Source organism: Aythya ferina, assembly GCF_964211825.1.
Source record: "Aythya ferina genome assembly, chromosome: 3".
Taxonomy (NCBI): Eukaryota; Metazoa; Chordata; class Aves; order Anseriformes; family Anatidae; genus Aythya; species Aythya ferina.
The window spans coordinates 64487079-64504894 of NC_140298.1; the positions used below are offsets into that span (position 1 = coordinate 64487079).

At 35.5% G+C, this 17816-nt stretch overlaps 2 long non-coding RNA genes across 2 annotated transcripts in view; one reads left to right on the forward strand and one right to left on the reverse strand.

Annotated features, from left to right (window-relative positions):
- The window catches only part of LOC311434682, a 32388-nt gene extending 25948 nt beyond the window's left edge, over positions 1 to 6440 (forward strand). The window contains exon 3 of the long non-coding RNA XR_014691640.1: positions 4882 to 6440. This is a non-coding gene — a long non-coding RNA (uncharacterized lncRNA). The remainder of the gene's footprint in view (positions 1 to 4881) is intronic.
- Positions 1 to 17816, reverse strand: part of LOC311433715 — a 690320-nt gene that overhangs the window by 340212 nt on the left and 332292 nt on the right. The gene's annotated exons all lie outside the window — the stretch shown is intronic.

Below are 17816 nucleotides of genomic sequence, written 5' to 3' on the forward strand. Positions count from 1 at the left end.
TAGGAAGAACTTCTTTACAGAAAGGGTTGTGAGGCATTGGAACAGGCTGCCCAGGGAAGTGGTGGAGTCACCATCCCTGGAAGTCTTCAAAAGACGCTTAGATGTAGAGCTTAGGGATATGGTTTAGTGGAGGGCTGTTAGCGTTAGGTTGGAGGTTGGACTCGATGACCTTGAGGTCTCTTCCAACCTAGAAAATTCTGTGTGATTCTGTGTGATACACTTTCTGTTTTCCTATAATTCATTTTCTAAAAGTTATAAAATATATCTCAGACCTGACTGACATTTCTGACAATTCCCAACTGGTTTCCCAGACTATTTTTAATGAATAAAAATAATGGAAATTCATTCAAACACATGAGAATGAACTTAATTCTTGTGGTGGTTTTTCCATGCTGGGCAGCTAAACACCACAACCGCTCTCTCTCTCCCCGTCCTTAGATGAGGAGGGGAAGAAGTAACGCAAAGAACAACTCACAGGTTGAGATAAGGATAATTTAATTAAATAGAAATAATAATAATAATTAAAGAAAGATTATTATAAACTAAACAATTTAACTAAAGGGAAAAAAGGAAAAAAAAAAAAGGGGGGGGGGGAAAGGAGGGAGAAAGGGAAAAAAAAGGGAGGAAAACAAACAAATAAAACAAATGAAGGCTATGTGGAAGTGCAGAGGAAAGAAATTGCTCTCTACTTCCCACAAATGAGCAATGCTTGACCATGTCCTTGAAGCAGGGCCTCAAAGCACGTAGCCAGTGTTTGGGAGGAGGACCGACGTTTTCTCAACGAGAGCCCACCCCTCCCCTCTTCTTCCTGTTTCCACCTTTTATTGCTGAGTGTGACATCACATGGTATGGAATATCCCTTTGGTTGGTTAGGGTCAGCTGCCCTGGTGATGTTTCTCTTCTCACTTTTTGCCCACCCCCTTGGAGGGTTAGAGAGAGGCCTGATGCTGTGCCAGCACTGCTCAGCAGTAGACAGAACACTGGTGTGATATCACTGCTGTTCCAGCTACGGGTGCAGAGCACAGCACTGTATGGGCTGCTGCAGGGAAAGTTAACATTCCAGCCAGATCCAGTATAATTCTTAAAAAGTTAGACTTAAAAAGTAGACTAATGTATTATTTCAATATCTATATTTTTAATCTTAGAGGTCATTAATATTTTTCTATGGTGAGACTATTTCTTCTAAAGGAATGCTCACAAGGTCCCTGATCCATAAAACTGTATTAATGCAAGCTTAATTTTGAGAACTTGTTAATCCAAATATGGTTAATTCTTTCAATGAGACTACATACTTGTATATTGTTTTTAGTATTGCTATTATTTTGTGTTCAGTACATACCAGCTTAATTATAAATTTAATAGACATTTGAATGTTTTAAATTATAAATACATTGTGGATGGTAGATTACATATTGTTTTTCTTTGTAACTGTCCTGTTCCGATTGTTCAGAGGGTCATTTGTGAGTCACCCACAGCAAGATTAAGACACAAACAATGTCAAATGTTGATGCTAGTTTATTAATTTTGTATAAAAGTATCAAAAGAGAAGCAAGCATTAAGGAAAGAAGAGTTATCAAAAAGGTATTGAAATATAAGTGGAGGTGTCTTATACATTGCAAGAGATAGTCACCACTATGGATGAAGAGGCATCCCAGTGGTCCACTGTTTTCAAAGATGTGATGAGGAGGGTCCTTCATGTCTTGAAAAGGCATTGCCTTTCTACAGTGTGCCATTGTGGCCTTTTTACCTGGTTTTCAAGGTAATAACACGTAGCCAGTTCATCACTATCACTATGCACATTCTTATTTCCAATTGGTTGAGACGGCTGTCACTGTGCAGGGAGACCTCCAGTATCATGCTCCTAGCACATGTTGTACTGGCATTTTACTCCTGCCCACGCATTCCAGTCTGTCCTGGTACCAGCCAATCAAGAAGAGATGTGCTAGCCATAGGGGTGTAGGGATCAGTAGATCTGCATTGTTAGGCAGGTAACTCCGCAAACAATGTTTGAGACAGAGCATAAAAGCCATCTTCTTACACAGGAACCTTTGAGCCTAGGTATGTTTTGTTGTTGTTGTTTGGTTTGTTTGTTTGTTTTTTCTTATCTTTCAGTTAAAAACTGAATACCTCAGAAAATTGCCTCAATTTTCAATTAGTGGTTTGTCTGAAAGCATTCACTCAGTCTTTGAATTTCATATTATAAAACCAATTTAAATATAAGCAAATATGTATAGGAACAGCAGCTATACCGTGGCCAGGAATGGCCTAAACATGTGATTTGGAAAAGTCCTGTCAGGTTGCTAATCTATGAACTGAAGAACTGCTCTATTTGGTTTAGTGTACAGGTCAATCCTGTACATGGACCAATTACAAAAGAGTGAGCAAAATGACGTGTCATTATTATGTTTTATTGCTGTGTATTTGTTATTTTCCATTGTGCTATTTTTTATAAAAGTTATAATTCAATCAAACTGCAAAAACAGCACTGTGAATTAAACAAGCTTTTACACAGAATGATTCACATAGAATCCAACTCCCTAGAATAACATTCAGCAACCTAAATTACATAACCATCCTCCAATTTCCTGCCTAAACATTGTACACTTGCCAACTTCTGCACAAAATTGAAGTGAAAGATCTAAAGTTTGCAGAAAAATTTAATAAAGAAACACATTTTAACTCTATGGTTCAATGAGCAGCATCCCACAGAAAATAAATAAGTAAATAAATAAATAAAATAATAATAACATAAGATCAGGTCCTGAAAGACTGTTAAAACAGGTACACATATGGAGAGGAGAAGTTAGATGTCCTAGAGAACTTTAATTCCAATTTGTCCTAACTTCTTAGAGTTAGAATCCCAATAAAAATAAAAATAAAATAAAATAAAATAAAATAAAATAAAATAAAATAAAATAAAATAAAATAAAATAAAATGTGATCATATATCTTTCCATCTTCATAATTTGACCAACTCAGCCCTGTGGCCTTTGGTACAATTTTTCTGTTTCAACACAGCTTCCTTTTATTTTTATTTTTATTTTTATTTTTATTTTTATTTTTATTTTTATTTTTATTTTTATTTTTATTTTTATTTTTATTTTTATTTTTATTTTTATTTTATTTTTTATCATATGTCCAGCAAAAGATTCTTAGAGTAGCACATAAACATAATTGAATTGGAGCATTCTAATCTCCCCTCTCCCAGAATATTTTATGTATAACCAGATAATTCTGGAGGTTTGGACTTACATTTATCACCTAACCTCAGGCACTTAATTGCACTAATTAAATTAGGAGCTGGAACTTCATCTACTCTCAAGGAAGCAAAATATCTTGAGAAATAAACCCTCTTTAAAAGTGTCCATGTGTCTCCAATATACACAAAGAAAGAATCTGAAGTGGTTAATTTTCAATCTTAGACACAGGAGTAACATAAGTTAATTGTCATGACTTCAGAGTCTGTCTTCTGTTTAAATCCATTCAAAATGTTAAAAACTGAAGTTTTAGCACTTTTTTTTTTCCTCTGTCTAGTAAGCAAGAGGAAAGACCCAAACAAACAAACAAACAAAATATAGCAGGCATTTTGTGTGAAAGATAAGTGGAAGAAAAACCCTATTTATCATCTACAGGAAGCGGGAGAAAAAAAAAAAAAAATCACTCTAGTTGTACTGTTCTTCTGGTCTACTCAAGGACACAGGATGACTGACATGCTGGAGGACCAAACTCTGTTCCCTAATAATTATACCTCCATCTACATCCAAATAGCCTGCCTACTTTCTCTAGCCTTTAATAACATGGATGTGTCCTGCTGAACTGGCAAAGGACAGCTAAAGAGGACTGTATTGCTTTATCACTTTATTGTTATATTATGCTACAACTGTGAAAATTTGCTTTGTATTTTAAAATTTGCTTTTGCAGTTCTGGAATCCACTACCAGACCATTTACAAATACTATAGATTTTTTATTGTTTGAATTATAATCCTACTCTCATTTGCTGCTTTGTTTGAAGTATGTAGATTCATTTGTAGATTCATTTTGCCCTAAAAATGAACTCCTTGGCTACTTTACATTTTTATGCAATTAATTCCACTTAAGGTCACAGTTATGTTTTTTTTTTTTTTTTTTTTTTTTTGTTTGTTTGTTTGTTTTCACCAGAATAATGTTTTATGTTTGATATTCATGTTATTTTTTGTTTTATCTCATAAAAGTGATTAATGAAGAGCTCTTAATTGTAGACTACAAGCTTTTTATTCTTGTCACTCCTGATGCATAAAAATTTCTAAGTATTTGGAAGACTATTATACAAGACCAACACCTCCCTCTCCACTTCCACTCCTCAGGAATTTTTAGAGAGCAAATCGGTCACTACTTAACCTTCTTTCCAGACTAGACAACCCAAATGTCCTCAGCCTCTCAAAGCACACGCCTTCCATCCCTGAAATCATCTTTTACCCTTTTACCAGTAACACTGAGGAAATTTGATACATCTCGGTTTCTGGTTCTCTCTCTTCTGTAGTTTTGAAATATCAGTAGAAATATGACTTAAAGCTTAGAGGAGTCCTCTCCTCGCTGTATTCTTCATCACGAATGAACAACAAGCTTGTGTACAGCCCAACTCAACAGACATTAGCCCGCTTGAACACCACTTCAGTCACGGGTGTCTTCAGGACAAACTATGTCTTTAGAACTTTTGGATGTTAATTGAAAAATAAAGAATGATTTACCCATATCTCACTTCAGGAGATTGCAAACCAAGAACAGAAGAATTTGGCCTCTGCTCATGTTTTATTCCATAGGGCTTTTGACACTTATTTATTTCATGTCAGAATTAACTAAACAAGATCATTACTGATTTTACTGTACCTTTTACTTTGTAGGTTACTGAATGCTGGAACAGGTTCCCTACAGAGGTCTTCATGTTTGGGGCTAGTTAAAACCCAACTGGACACAGCCATGGACAACCTGATCTACTTCAACCTGCTTTTAGCAGAGACTTGGACTAGACGATCTCCAGAGGTCCCTTTCCATCTCAGTTCTTATGTGATTTCTTAGCTGCTTGCGGTGAGACTGATTTGGAGAATTTCCCTGTTGTACATACATCATTCAGCCATTTTCCTTGCTAGAACCAAAATCACTAATTGTTCTGACAGTTTACAGCATATACACTAAAATAATAGGCATTTATCACCTATGTTTCATAAATCACTTCCTCTACAGTATACTAACTGTATTTCACTATTCAATATTAACCTTCAAAACTGCTCTCAAAGAACCGTGTTCTCTGAAAGTATTCCTATTCCAAATTAATAAAAATATTCCTTTACAAAATAGTTTCATCTGCTGAAAAAAGCTACTGTTGTCACTGAAACAATTCTTTCCTTCTTACACTCCCCAAAATAGACAAGCTTTTAGTAGGTTAATTCAATGTGCCCAATATTTTAGATAATGTTGTTATTAAGGACAGCTGATTTTGCACTAGAAGTCATAATTATATAAAACATCTGTGCCTTTTACTCCTCATGAAGCTTTAGTGGGTCTATTACAGATACTAATGACTTCTTCAAGGTATCAGTAGAAAATTAGAAAATATTAATTGAACACTGTCCATAAGGACTAAATACAAAACAAAACTCTTTGCTACCTTTTGTTCTCTGCACATCTTCGCTTGTCTATACTTCTATGAAATTACACATGTCCTCTGTTTTATCAACAGTCTAAGACTAATGGCCCCACCCATGCCCATTCTTCTCTCACCCACATTGCTACTGAAGTCCTGTGTTAGACATAACAACACTAATTAGGGAAGCAAAAAAATAAGGTGGGGGGGGGATCAGAATGTATAACAATCCAGTTTGAATCCAGTTTGAAATCCATTTCCGTGTGATTTGCTATCAGTGCCACTGTCTTCTACAATAAATCTTATTGAGTTTTATTTAAACTGTCTGCAATTTAAGAGAAAAAATAAATTTATATATTTTTCTTTTCACAAATTGGGGCTTTTTAGACCAGGAAGTTTATTTGCTGTATTGGATTTATGGTGCAAAGTCTTCACAGCAGGGGGGCTACAGGGCCTCTGAGAAGTTTCAGCCAGCTCCAAAAGGGACCTGCCACTGGCCGCAGCCAAGCTAGTGAGTGACACCGGTTGTGCCTTTGTCAGAGCAAATTAAGAAGGGGAAAAGAAACTGCTGCACAACAGCAGCTAGAAGAGAGGACTGAGAATCAGCCCTCCAGACACTAAGGTCAGTGCAGAAGGGCAGGAGGTGCTCCAGGCATGCAGCAGCAGTTTCCCTGCAGCCTGGTGGAGCAGGCTGTCCCCCTGCAGCCCATGGGTCACACATGGAGCAGATCTCCACACTGCAGCCCGTGGAGGAGCCCCCGATGGAGCAGGGGGATGTGGCCTGGAGGGGGCTGCAGCCCATGGAGAGCCCCCACAGGAGCAGGTCTCAGGCTGGAGCTGCAGCCTGTGGAGAGGAGCCCACGCAGGAGCAGGGGGTCTGGGGGAAGCTGCCACCCCTGGGGGACCCGTGCTGGAGCAGTTTGCTCCTGGGGGATGGCCCCATGGTACGGAGCCGTGTGGGAGCAGTTCTTGAAGATCTGCTGCCTGCAGGCAGCCCTCGCAAGCTCAGTTCAGGAAGGACGGCAACCTGTGGGAGGGACCCCACGTGGAGCAGGGGAAGAGAGTGACTGTGAAGGAGCTGCAGAGATGAAGTGTTAGGGGCTGACCACAGCCCCCATTCCCCACACACCTGCACCACTCAGAGGGAGGTCGTAGAAGGGAGTGAATCGGGGACAAGGTGTTTTTAGTTTGCTTTCAGTTTCTCACTGCTCTAGTATGTTAGTGACATAGGCAATACATTATATTAATCTTCCAGTGCTGAGTCTGTTTTGCCCATGATGATAATCGGTGAGTGACCTCTATGTCCTTATTTCAATCCTTGAGTTCTTTTCATTGTATTTTATCCCCCTTCTCCTTTGAGGAGAGGGAGTGAGAGAGAGGTTGTGGTGGAGTTCAACTGCCTAGTGGGGTAAAACACTTGCTTCCTTTTTCAAAAGAATGAAAAATATTGTTTATATTAAAATCAGTATAATAGCAATATAAGGCTCAAGACCAGGAGTTGTGTAGGTATTAAAAATCTTGAAAACTTGCTATACAGTATTTGATTAGAAAACTGATGTTTTAGCTTCAAACTAATTCACTTAAGGGTCTCACTAATACAGGTTGTAGAAAATTTTGATGGAAAATATATTTAGAACGTCCTGGAAAATCATATTTAAGTTTTATGTGTTTTATTATTTTTTTCCAAATTTTATAGATGGTCTCAGTCATAACTAGGAATTGTGATACAAGTAAAACTGACCCAAGATCTTTCCATGAAAAGCAGAAATGGTTCCCAATGAATTATAGTATGTAACGTTTCCTGCCATAGCCAGTAAGAGGTGGAAATACTCAGCACTTGTTTGCAATACTTATAGCTTGCATGCAGAAAACCTTAGGTAACAAAAACTTCAGTAGTTCTTGCCCTCCAGTAGTCTTGTTTCAAGATTCAGTATCAGCTATAGATTCATGTGTGTGTTTCACCCTAAATGTGAAAATATTGACTTTAAAATCAACACTACATCTTAAATCTTTGGGTTTATTTCTTTTTTTTTTTCCACATGATTATTAATGATCTGTAGTTACATACCTTCTTCCAGCTTATGTATTTTATTTCTTTTTCTGGATGTATCTAATTCAACTTCTTCACACACCTCACCCATTTTAAAATGCATTATAAATTAACCTTTGACTGTTAATGTATTGCAGCAGGACAATTCAAAATAGGTTTTTTAAGTGTTAGAATTCTAATTCTAATAGTCAAAAATGATTCAGTTTAAAAATATAGTAAAAAAAAATCTTTTTACGTTAACAAAATATAGTAATAATAATTCTGGATACAATTCAAGTGTCTGAGGGAATATAAATATGAAATGTAATATAGTTTCCAGTCTTTAACTACAGTCTGCTATGGTTTTGATAAACAGTACTTTTTAATCCAACTTTTTGCAAACCACTGAACTGCATGCTGAGTATGCATGATGTGATTGCTGAGATTTGTCTTAGCCTGACAATGAAGTGGTCAGACTGTATTTATGTGCAAAGTGTGAGCTAGTGCTGTGATTCGTTGCTTGGTTATCTCTGTATATTAGATACACACTTTTATAATATGAGCAGCCTATTCCCTACCTAAACACTTTTGTGTTTGATGTTTAAAGTTAAAGCCTCCTTCACAGTTTTCCCTTCTTCCCAAGTTTATGGGTAATATCTAACATAGACACTGGAAGATATAATCTCTAAATAACAGTCATCATAAAAGGAACAGAAAAAATAGTCTACCTCTTAGTTTTTCTTCGTCTTTCATCCCTTTAAACTTTCCTGTAAGACTACGCAGAAACAGCAGATATAAAATTTCAACTTTTTTTTCTCAGGATTTGCAGTACAATTTACAGACATGAAGCTATGACAGAATGTGATCCACTTTTGTGTCTCTTTTCCCTCCCCATTATGATTAAAGGCAGATTAAATTAATGATTTCAGAATACTGTACAGAACAGCTTGAAATCAAGGGAAGAGTACCTACACTCTATTACAGTTCAGGGAAACAAACAAAATGAAAAAACAACAAGCTAAAACTTTACAAGCCAATAACTGCACATGTCAATTCCAATTGTAAAAATCTGTCACTGAATTATATGTGGCCATAATGGTATATATTGAATTAAAAAATAGTTTTTAGAAAATTGATAAATAAAAAAGTCCAGATCCTATTTTCTTTATTTCTGAAGTTTGCAAAATCAAAACATGATTGACTTTCTGGACTCTGTCTTGTTCAAAGAGTGTTTGTATAAGCATCATTCAGCAATTTGTGTCTGAAAAGCAGTCTTGCAACTGTGTACTGGATACCAGCAATACTTCCTGATTCATTTGAGTAATTATAAGGAACAGAACATTCAGGGAGCAGAGAATGTTTCAAGTCCTGAAGAAACTACTCAGAACAATAATGTGTAACACTTCATCAGGTCTGGTGTAACAACTTCTTAGTGAAGGTCAGGTTAAATCATATTTAAACCACCATAGGTTAGCAATGCAGTGACTCTTAAAGGAATCTATGACAGTTAAATTCCAAATAAGAACCAAAACAGGGACTAAACAACAAAATTGTAAAAGAAACACAAATATAGGTATCTAAACCTATAGTAGATTACATATCCATAGAGTAAAGTGCATCATCCAATCAATTATTTTCTCATTTAAATCTTAAAACACTCTTCCTGCAGTGGGGGAGAAGGGGGGGGGGGGGGGTGGAGAGGGGGAGAGAGGAAGGAAAATATCATTATGCTATATTTTTAGTTTTAGGTTTAGTGGAGAACTTGTTAGTGTTAGGTCAGAGGTTGGACTAGGTGATCGTGGAGGTCTCTTCCTGAAATGACAGGATTATTTTTAACTTTAATGCTAGAAGGAACTATGCATACATGTATTTCATTGGATCACAGCCCAAAGCATTCCCATCAGTAACAGGAAGACACTAATTTCTTTTATTTTTGCTGAGGACCACGATTGAGACAGGTGCCTACTTTTGAAATGTTATATAATTTACAGAATCAACCAGAATAAAGTAGGTTGTCCTGAAATCTGGAGGTGCTTATATAAAATTCCAAGTTCTGCCCATGAACATCAAGCTTGAAATGGGAATTCCCTGGGATTTTCTTGTGGTATCAAACATTGCACCATGCCCAGGATGGGGCTGGTCTAAGATATTGAGTGAGCCTTACATCGCTGTTTGGGACTTACAGCTAAAGTGATTTGCCTCCAAATGGTTTTGGGAAATAACTACAGATATTTAATACCTTGCTAATAATAATGTCTGTGATATGGAAATGTCTTTTTCCCAGGTGACATTTTAAAGGTGTTTATAACTGTGCAAGGAGATCACTCATTTGCTAATGATTGTGTATAAAAAATGGTGTATAAAAAACATAAAGTGATTAGATCATTATTTTTAAGCATGTTACCAATGCTATTTTACTTATGTAGGATCTTCACTTTAAACTAAAAGACAGTCTTTTTTTTTTTTTTTTTTCGATTTTAAAAACTTAAGAACATGTTTTGAAAAGGAATGCATTAAAATTAATCTTAATTTTGAAAATAAATATATTTAAAATAAATAATGGATTTCAGAAGTAACCAGTTTTGTTTGTTTGTTTGCTTGTTTTAGATCAGTGAATAAATTAAAATGGCTTTTATCTTATTAATATTAAAATCCTTTATGTACTCTGTCTACCAGTACTTTGGTAATTGAGGATTTAGAGGCCCTTTCCCTGATTCTCCTCAGTGAGGCAGGTAAAAACACAGAGAGTCTGTGACTACCTTTGCAAATCCTCTAGATGGTCGATATCCAGTGTTTACTCATTTTGAAAGATCTAGAAGTATAAATGTAGATAAATTCCAAGGAATGGCTATTTCACAGTCCCCATTCATTGATGAATTTAAAACCAAAAAAGAACTCAATCTCTGATAACATAGAAGTTTGAGTAGACTTAAACCAAAGATCCTTCTGTTTGTATTCTTTGAAGTACTTATATTTGAGAAGCTGACAAGTGAGGTCAAGTCATTTTTTCTCACACATATTGATAAGGGTGTGGTGAAGAACTAGGGATTAGGTTCACGAGAAGAACTACAATACCTAACTTTAAGTGTCCAGAAGACAGGTACCCAGTCTTTCCTACATAATGCATAGTTTAAATGCTTAGTAAAAGCAACAGTGAAAAGTAGAGTACTCAATAGGAAACCCTGAAACCAGACAATAGAGAAACAGAAAAAAATAAAGTTTTCTATTTATATCAGTAGCATAAGACATGGAGGTATTAATTTAAATGTACTAGCTAAACATCTGTGGTACAGCTGACTTTTTTATAGGAAGAATGGTGAGATTATTTTTTCTTTAATATATATTATATATATTTGTAGGAAGCAGAAGAATGAGCAACTATAACAACTATGTTTCAAGTCAGATATAATAAACTTAAATTCTTTTTCACATTCTTCTTTTCCCAAAATGAGAAAAAGGTAAATAGCAGGTCTGCTTGCATCCAGATGATACTTTTGGACTCTTAATTAGAGTGTGAATTCTGGGTTTGTTTCAGGCCCTGTTCAATATATATACTGATTTCTTATAGCATCGGGATTTAAATACTTCCACAGAGCCCTGCATAAAGCAGTTCAACATTTAGATGCTAACAAGATTGATCTTTTGCTAAGTATATGTTTAGATACCTAAAAGTCAAGTGTACTTCAGGTCATCAAATTCTTCGTGTCAGTCTGCACAGATGCATGGATCCATCCTGCCTGGTGCCACAGGAACTATCAAGCAAAGTGTTTCTCTCTCTGTTTTGTCTGATGGACAGATCTGAACAGGATTCTCAGGATATACTTTGTTAGCATCATTCACACCTCCTTAGTGAAGCAGCAGGTCTGAAGCCAAGTCAAAAAGTCGACTGAGCAAGTTAGGCTCAAGTCTTGGTGTCAGCAATGAGAGGCCGCCACAATCCAGTAGTGCCCAGGAAAGACTATGGTGACAACACAGATGCCAGGTCCACATGGGTCAGGATTCAGACCAGTGTTTAATTGTACATCCCAAGCAAAGTGGGGCCAGGTCCCACTTATCACAGCTGTTTCTGGCACAGTTCTTTTCACAGCAATCTGCCACACAGTTACTCACTTGCTCCCTATCATAGCAAAGCTGAGTACAGGGAGCCAAATCCCAGGGATGGATAGGTGCACCCATGATAGTGACACTTGCAATTATATCTTTCTCAAAGCGATTTTTTTTTCTATTTCCAGATTATAGGGCCCAAAGCAGGTCAAAGTAAATGGTCAGGACAGTCAGATGGAAAGTAGACTTGAAATTCTGCTATGCATTTTTCATTTCTACAGAAAGATTTTCATTTCTACAGAAAAATTTTAATGTTAGAAATGAGTGAAATTCAGTTTTACAAAAAGAAAACAACTCTGGACTGAACCTTTCTTGAATGACTTGAGAAAAAAATGAGGTTAAAAACAAAACCAACAACAAAGCCTTCCTATTACCAATGTGGTAATAGTGGAGTTAGTCTTTTTTTTTTTCTTTCTCTGAGGCATGGATAGACAGTTTGATAGTCTGGACCCTCAGTTTAACCATGGAGTCATTCAGATTTTCTCCAGCCTGAGCTGTAGCACTCTCAAAGATTCCACATTGAAATGCAGCAGCTGAGACAGAGGTTGAAAGTCAAACCAAAGAGGCTGGATTCAGCTGGCACTGAGGTTCAGGTTTCCTTAAGGGACTTGGTGTTTCACAGTTCAGTTCAAGTTGATTAGCATACCATAAAATATGTGAGGAATTTTCTTGTTTTAACTAGTAGATATAACTACTGAAAGTCTCTCTCTCTCTCTCTTTTTTTTCTTTTCTTTTTTTAGGATGGGACAGCTACTATTTAAATCCAGCTATCCAGCTTTCATATTTCTACCTGTATTCCCTGTATTCTCTTTGCTTCTATAGGCTGGAGCTTGACCACTGATTTAAAATGTAATGAGATTTCTGGAGGCTGTTCATCAGCAGCTGCTCCTCTGTATATGTAATTGGAATACCCAGGAAACTTCACAAAGTTCAAGTTGTTTTTCTTTTATTTCCATTTGCTTTTCCCCAACCATTATATTTTCCCAGTGGCAAGAAATCAACAAGACCAGAACAGACCATAATACAATCAAATGAGTAGGTTTCTTTAGTCAGAACCAGTACTGTTCCATCATTCTAGTATCATGGATACTTGGGTATCTCTTCCCCCATCACCCATGCCAGTCTTCATTTTCTTCCTTCTTTCACTTGTCTAAGTAGATCCTGACCATATTTCTTCTCTGATCCTCACTACTTCATGACTGGTTGATTTGTATTGCTTACAATTTTAATGAGTTTTGTTACTTTATCTAATTGCAACGTATTCATGGAAACAAGAATAAATTTGCATACAAAAGTCTAGGAAAGTAGAATACTTATGATGTGCCTTAGGCATTTATATGACTTAAGATCTCCATTTTCAAAGTCCTGATAACTATAAGAAGCTATGACTGTCATTCAGGTTTTGATGAAGCCTAAAGTATTACAAGACAGTGAAAAGTAATCAAATAGTTCCACCTAAACTAAATTGTAATTTTTACAGCAATTTCTCCTCATATAAGTACATTTTAACTAAGAATGACCTAATTCTGGATGGCATATTAATGCTTTGCAAGTTCATATACTTGCAGTAATATAATAGTAATAGTAATAGCAGTAATAGTAATAGCAGTAATCATCTGATTACTGCTATTTGTAATGATATGGGAAAAACAAACAAACAAGCGAAAACACTGTATGACATATAGAAATACAGGAATAAATATTCTGCAATATGTTATTTACACAGAAGGTTCATACCTTTATACATTTTTATTTTACTAAAGTAATACTTAGGCTTTTTTTCTGAACATTATGGGAGGTTGATTTGAAGACAAAAAATAGCATTAACATTTTTCTATTCATTCATAGATCAATCCTCATATTGAAAATACATTATTATTCATGGAAAATCATTGTATTTATAAATAGATTATAAGAGGTTAAAAATATAAAGAGTGTGTTACAGGCTCAAGTATCATGTATTACAGATAATTATAAGAATTATAAGGTTTTACTAGAAGAACTAGAAGGTTTTACAGTTAACCTATTGATCTGTTGAACTCTATAGCAATTTACTGTAACTTGCTGACCACTCAGCAAGTCACATATAAATATTTTATTATCCTTTACATATGTCTATTAAAAATATGTATTTTAAAATGAAACACAAATCAAAATAGTAAAAATTATTACTCAGGACTGCCTAGGTTTAATTAGTGACTATTGTCACTTGTGAGCTCTGATTTATGATCTGGCATAACCATATGATCTGTCATACCATATGACGTCATCCTCATCAATAACAGCCAGCGGGAAAGAAAGAGGAAGGGGAAAACATTTGGAGCAATGGGATTTGTCTCCACAATAAACTGTTATGTATGTATGGACACCTAGTTTCCTGGAACTGGCTGAACTGCATGCTGGTAGGAAGTAGTGAATTAATGCCTTAATTGTACTTTGCTTGCATGTGCAACTTTTGCTTTACCTAGCAAACTGTCTTTATTTCAACCTGTGAGTTTTCCCACTTATACTTTTCGATTCTCATCCCTATCCTTCTGGGTGGGGAACAAGTGAGTGGTTGTGTGGGGATCAGCTGCCTCTCAGGGTTAAACCACACTAGTATAATCACTACTGTTTATCATTAGACTGAATTGTTTCAATAGATTTTTGTCCTTATTTATTTATTTTGTATTCATTGACAATCATTGACAACTGACAGTCATTATCAGTGATGTTCCCCTTTTGCCTATTCTGACTGAAGATCAGAAAATAAATATGACAAATATGTTCTTATCAATATACTTTTTTGAAAAGCCCAAAGAAAATTTTGAGGATTGTGTTCTTTTGTTTACTTAAGTAACAAACACAGCAGAGCTTTCCCCTCCCCACCACACATACATAGACAATTGCTTCACTTGTGTGAAGGAAAAAATTACCAACATTGTTCTGCTCTGAAGCCTAGAACTGTAAATCTGACTATGTGCAAAAGCAGGTTTATAGCCCGTAACAACACTGTAAGTGCTTATCCATAATTTCTAATGATGTCTGTTGGACTTTACTCTTGGGATCACACACCTGTTTTAAAATGAATTTCAGAGATTCAACAGTTTTTTGGTCTAAAGAAATTGCAGATCCACATTCATTGTGCATATTTGACCTCTGCACCTCCACTCGCAATCAGAGAGAGCATGAGGCTGTTTTGTTGCTTTTATTTATTTATTTTTTTTTATCAAAGTCAGTAAAACTGTCATTCATTCTATTAATGAGAAATTCAGCTATTGATCTGATCTTTGCTCCACTACTATTGATTTCTGCTCTTTGTTTTGTCATTTGGACCTAGAAACATCAATAAGTTATAGGTTGAAAAACAGAAAGTCAATCATTTGTATTCTCCTTAGAGCTTTTGAAAACTGAATTTATCTTCATATTCATTGATATCTTACTATGAAATTCTGAGGCAGTAATAAGGCAGTTTCCAGTTATTCTGGTTTTGAAAAGTTTATGATTATGAAAGGTATTTTTTCTTAAAATTAATTTGCAGATTAAGAGTTTCAAAATGAAAATAAAGAACAATTCATAACTAAATATCTGTAAGTCTCTTTACGTAGTATATCTTTTAAAATAGATTAAAAATGTAACTCCTCTGAAATCTCACAGCATACCATTTTACATCCATATATTAATACCTGAATTTCAATTATGTGTTTTTCTGGGTTCTTTCAATACAAAAAAACAGTAAATAATACAAAAGTAGAATATAAAAATAATTCACAGGAAACTCTATCAACTACAGATTTCAGTGAGCTATAAAAAAGGGGGCTTGAAATATAAAGGGTGACTTCAGAGACTTTTTTTTATACATAAATTTATAAAATATCATTTTTAGATTTATTTTTTCTATTTGGATCACTAGGTACATATCCACTTTAAGGAATCCTGAGTTCTACGCTAGATGATCTCAGATTCAGAGGCATGCTTAGGTCATTAGTTTTTCAAGTAACATTTTTTCAGGTCACTAGATTCTCTGTGAGTCATTTTTTATGATATTTTTTGCTCAATACTTCTACACATGGCATTCAGCTGAGTCCTCTGGGTAAACTAACAAAGAAAGGCCAACAACATTTGGGCAGCTGTGTGTATAAGCTATGTTTCCAAAGAACATTAAGTATCTTTTCATTTGACTAAATACAGTTTCAAATATATACTTTGTAGGAAGATAGCCTGATAAAGGCATAGGACAAGAAATAAGGGAGCTACTCACTTGGCACAGCAGATAAAATGAAGAGCAGTAGTACAGCAGGATAAAAATTAAAAAATAAAATATCATTATTCAGGACATACCCCAGTCAACTACAATATTCCCATGGGTTTCAGAAACTTCCTGTTTGTTATGCTGACCAGCCTGACAGATGAGGGGAGAGCAATGCATCTTGTCTTCCTAGACTTCAGTAAGACCTTTGATACTGTCACAGAATCACAGAATGGTTGAGCATTTACTATTACATTATTTTTAATATTAGTATATTAGGTTTGCACTCCAGTCTACTAGTGGTTGTTAAAGACATTGATTTTAGAGAGATCTGATCACAGGAAAAGGAAAAGAGACTATAAATTGCATGTCCAGCAGTGAAAGATCATACTTTTTTATTTGGCTAATTCAGATTCTTCACCTACAAAGCCAAGGTGCATGTACAATAGACCTTTTATTTTTTGTTATCAAAACACCTTTAGTAATTCATCACAATTAAAACAATTCCCAGTTTTCACTAGCTTCCTCTCACTTTCAGTATCCCTTTCTAGTCTCCTCAAAGTATGAGCAGGGAAGAATCATGATTAAATTAGCAAGAGAAATACACATTATCTACACATTGACCATTCTTGCTGATTTTTCAATGGAGTGCAAAGAAAGAAGTCAACAAGTTGAAAAAAAAAAAAAAAAAAAAAAAAGGCGCTTAAATCATAAAGTTTTCTTTCTCTAAGTCCAGGATTAGTCTTCATTTCATTTCAAACCACTAAGAATTGAACATTTTAAAGGTTTACATGTGGAAAAGTGAATTCTTAGATAAAACACAAATTAATAACAATTTATTATCTATGTTAAAACATATTTAGAGATGGGTAATTAAAAGAAAAAGTTCTTATCCTGCTTCATTTACATAAGAATTCTCAAATTCAAAGTTCTGAGAAAAAAAGGACTCAGTTAAAATGAAGTCCCCTGAGAGACTTTCACTGAACATCAAGAAAGCCTGAAGATGAAGCCTTTAACAGAGGAAATGTCCATCCTTAAGGCAGTTCTGGTGAAATTTCAGCACTGATCTCAGTTTTGTGAGAAATATAATGTGGTTGAAATTAATGACTTTTCACAGTTATCTTCCTTCACATCAGAGGTCCTGGAACAGCAAGGAGCACAGAAAATATTACGATGCATTTTACTCATATTTTCATATTTTTCACTTTCTTCCAACTCTGTTACTTTTGTCATCTAAAAACCAGATAATATTAAATTCATCTAGAGAAACAGAATCACAAAACCCTTTTATCAAACATGAAGATTAAATGAATGTAAAAGTATGTGACATTTAATCAGTTTCATTGTTTAAATATTATGCATAGCTCTCAAAACATAATCAGCTTTTTGTCAGTCACTGCACAAACTGATTGACACAGAAACCTGTTCAAAAATTGCTTAATGTTGTATATGTATAAAGATATAAATGTATATCTTCACAAAATAGTGATGAGATCACTGAGCTTTTAATCCCTCTGTTCCTTAATTAGAAGATGTATTAGTGTAATCGTAGAATCATAGAATGGCTTGGGTTGGAAGGGACCATAAGATCATCTAACTCCAACCCCTTGACATAGGCAGGAATGCCACCCACTGGATCAGGCTGGCCAAGGCCCCATCCATCCTGGCCTTGAACACCTTAAGGTGCATCCACAGCTACTCTGGGCAACCTGTTCCAGTGCCTCATTACCCTTATGGTAAAGAATTTCCTTTTAATATCTAGTCTAAATCTGTCCTCTTTTAGTTTAAGACCAATCCCTCTTGGTCTATCATTATCTACCTGAATAAAGAGTCC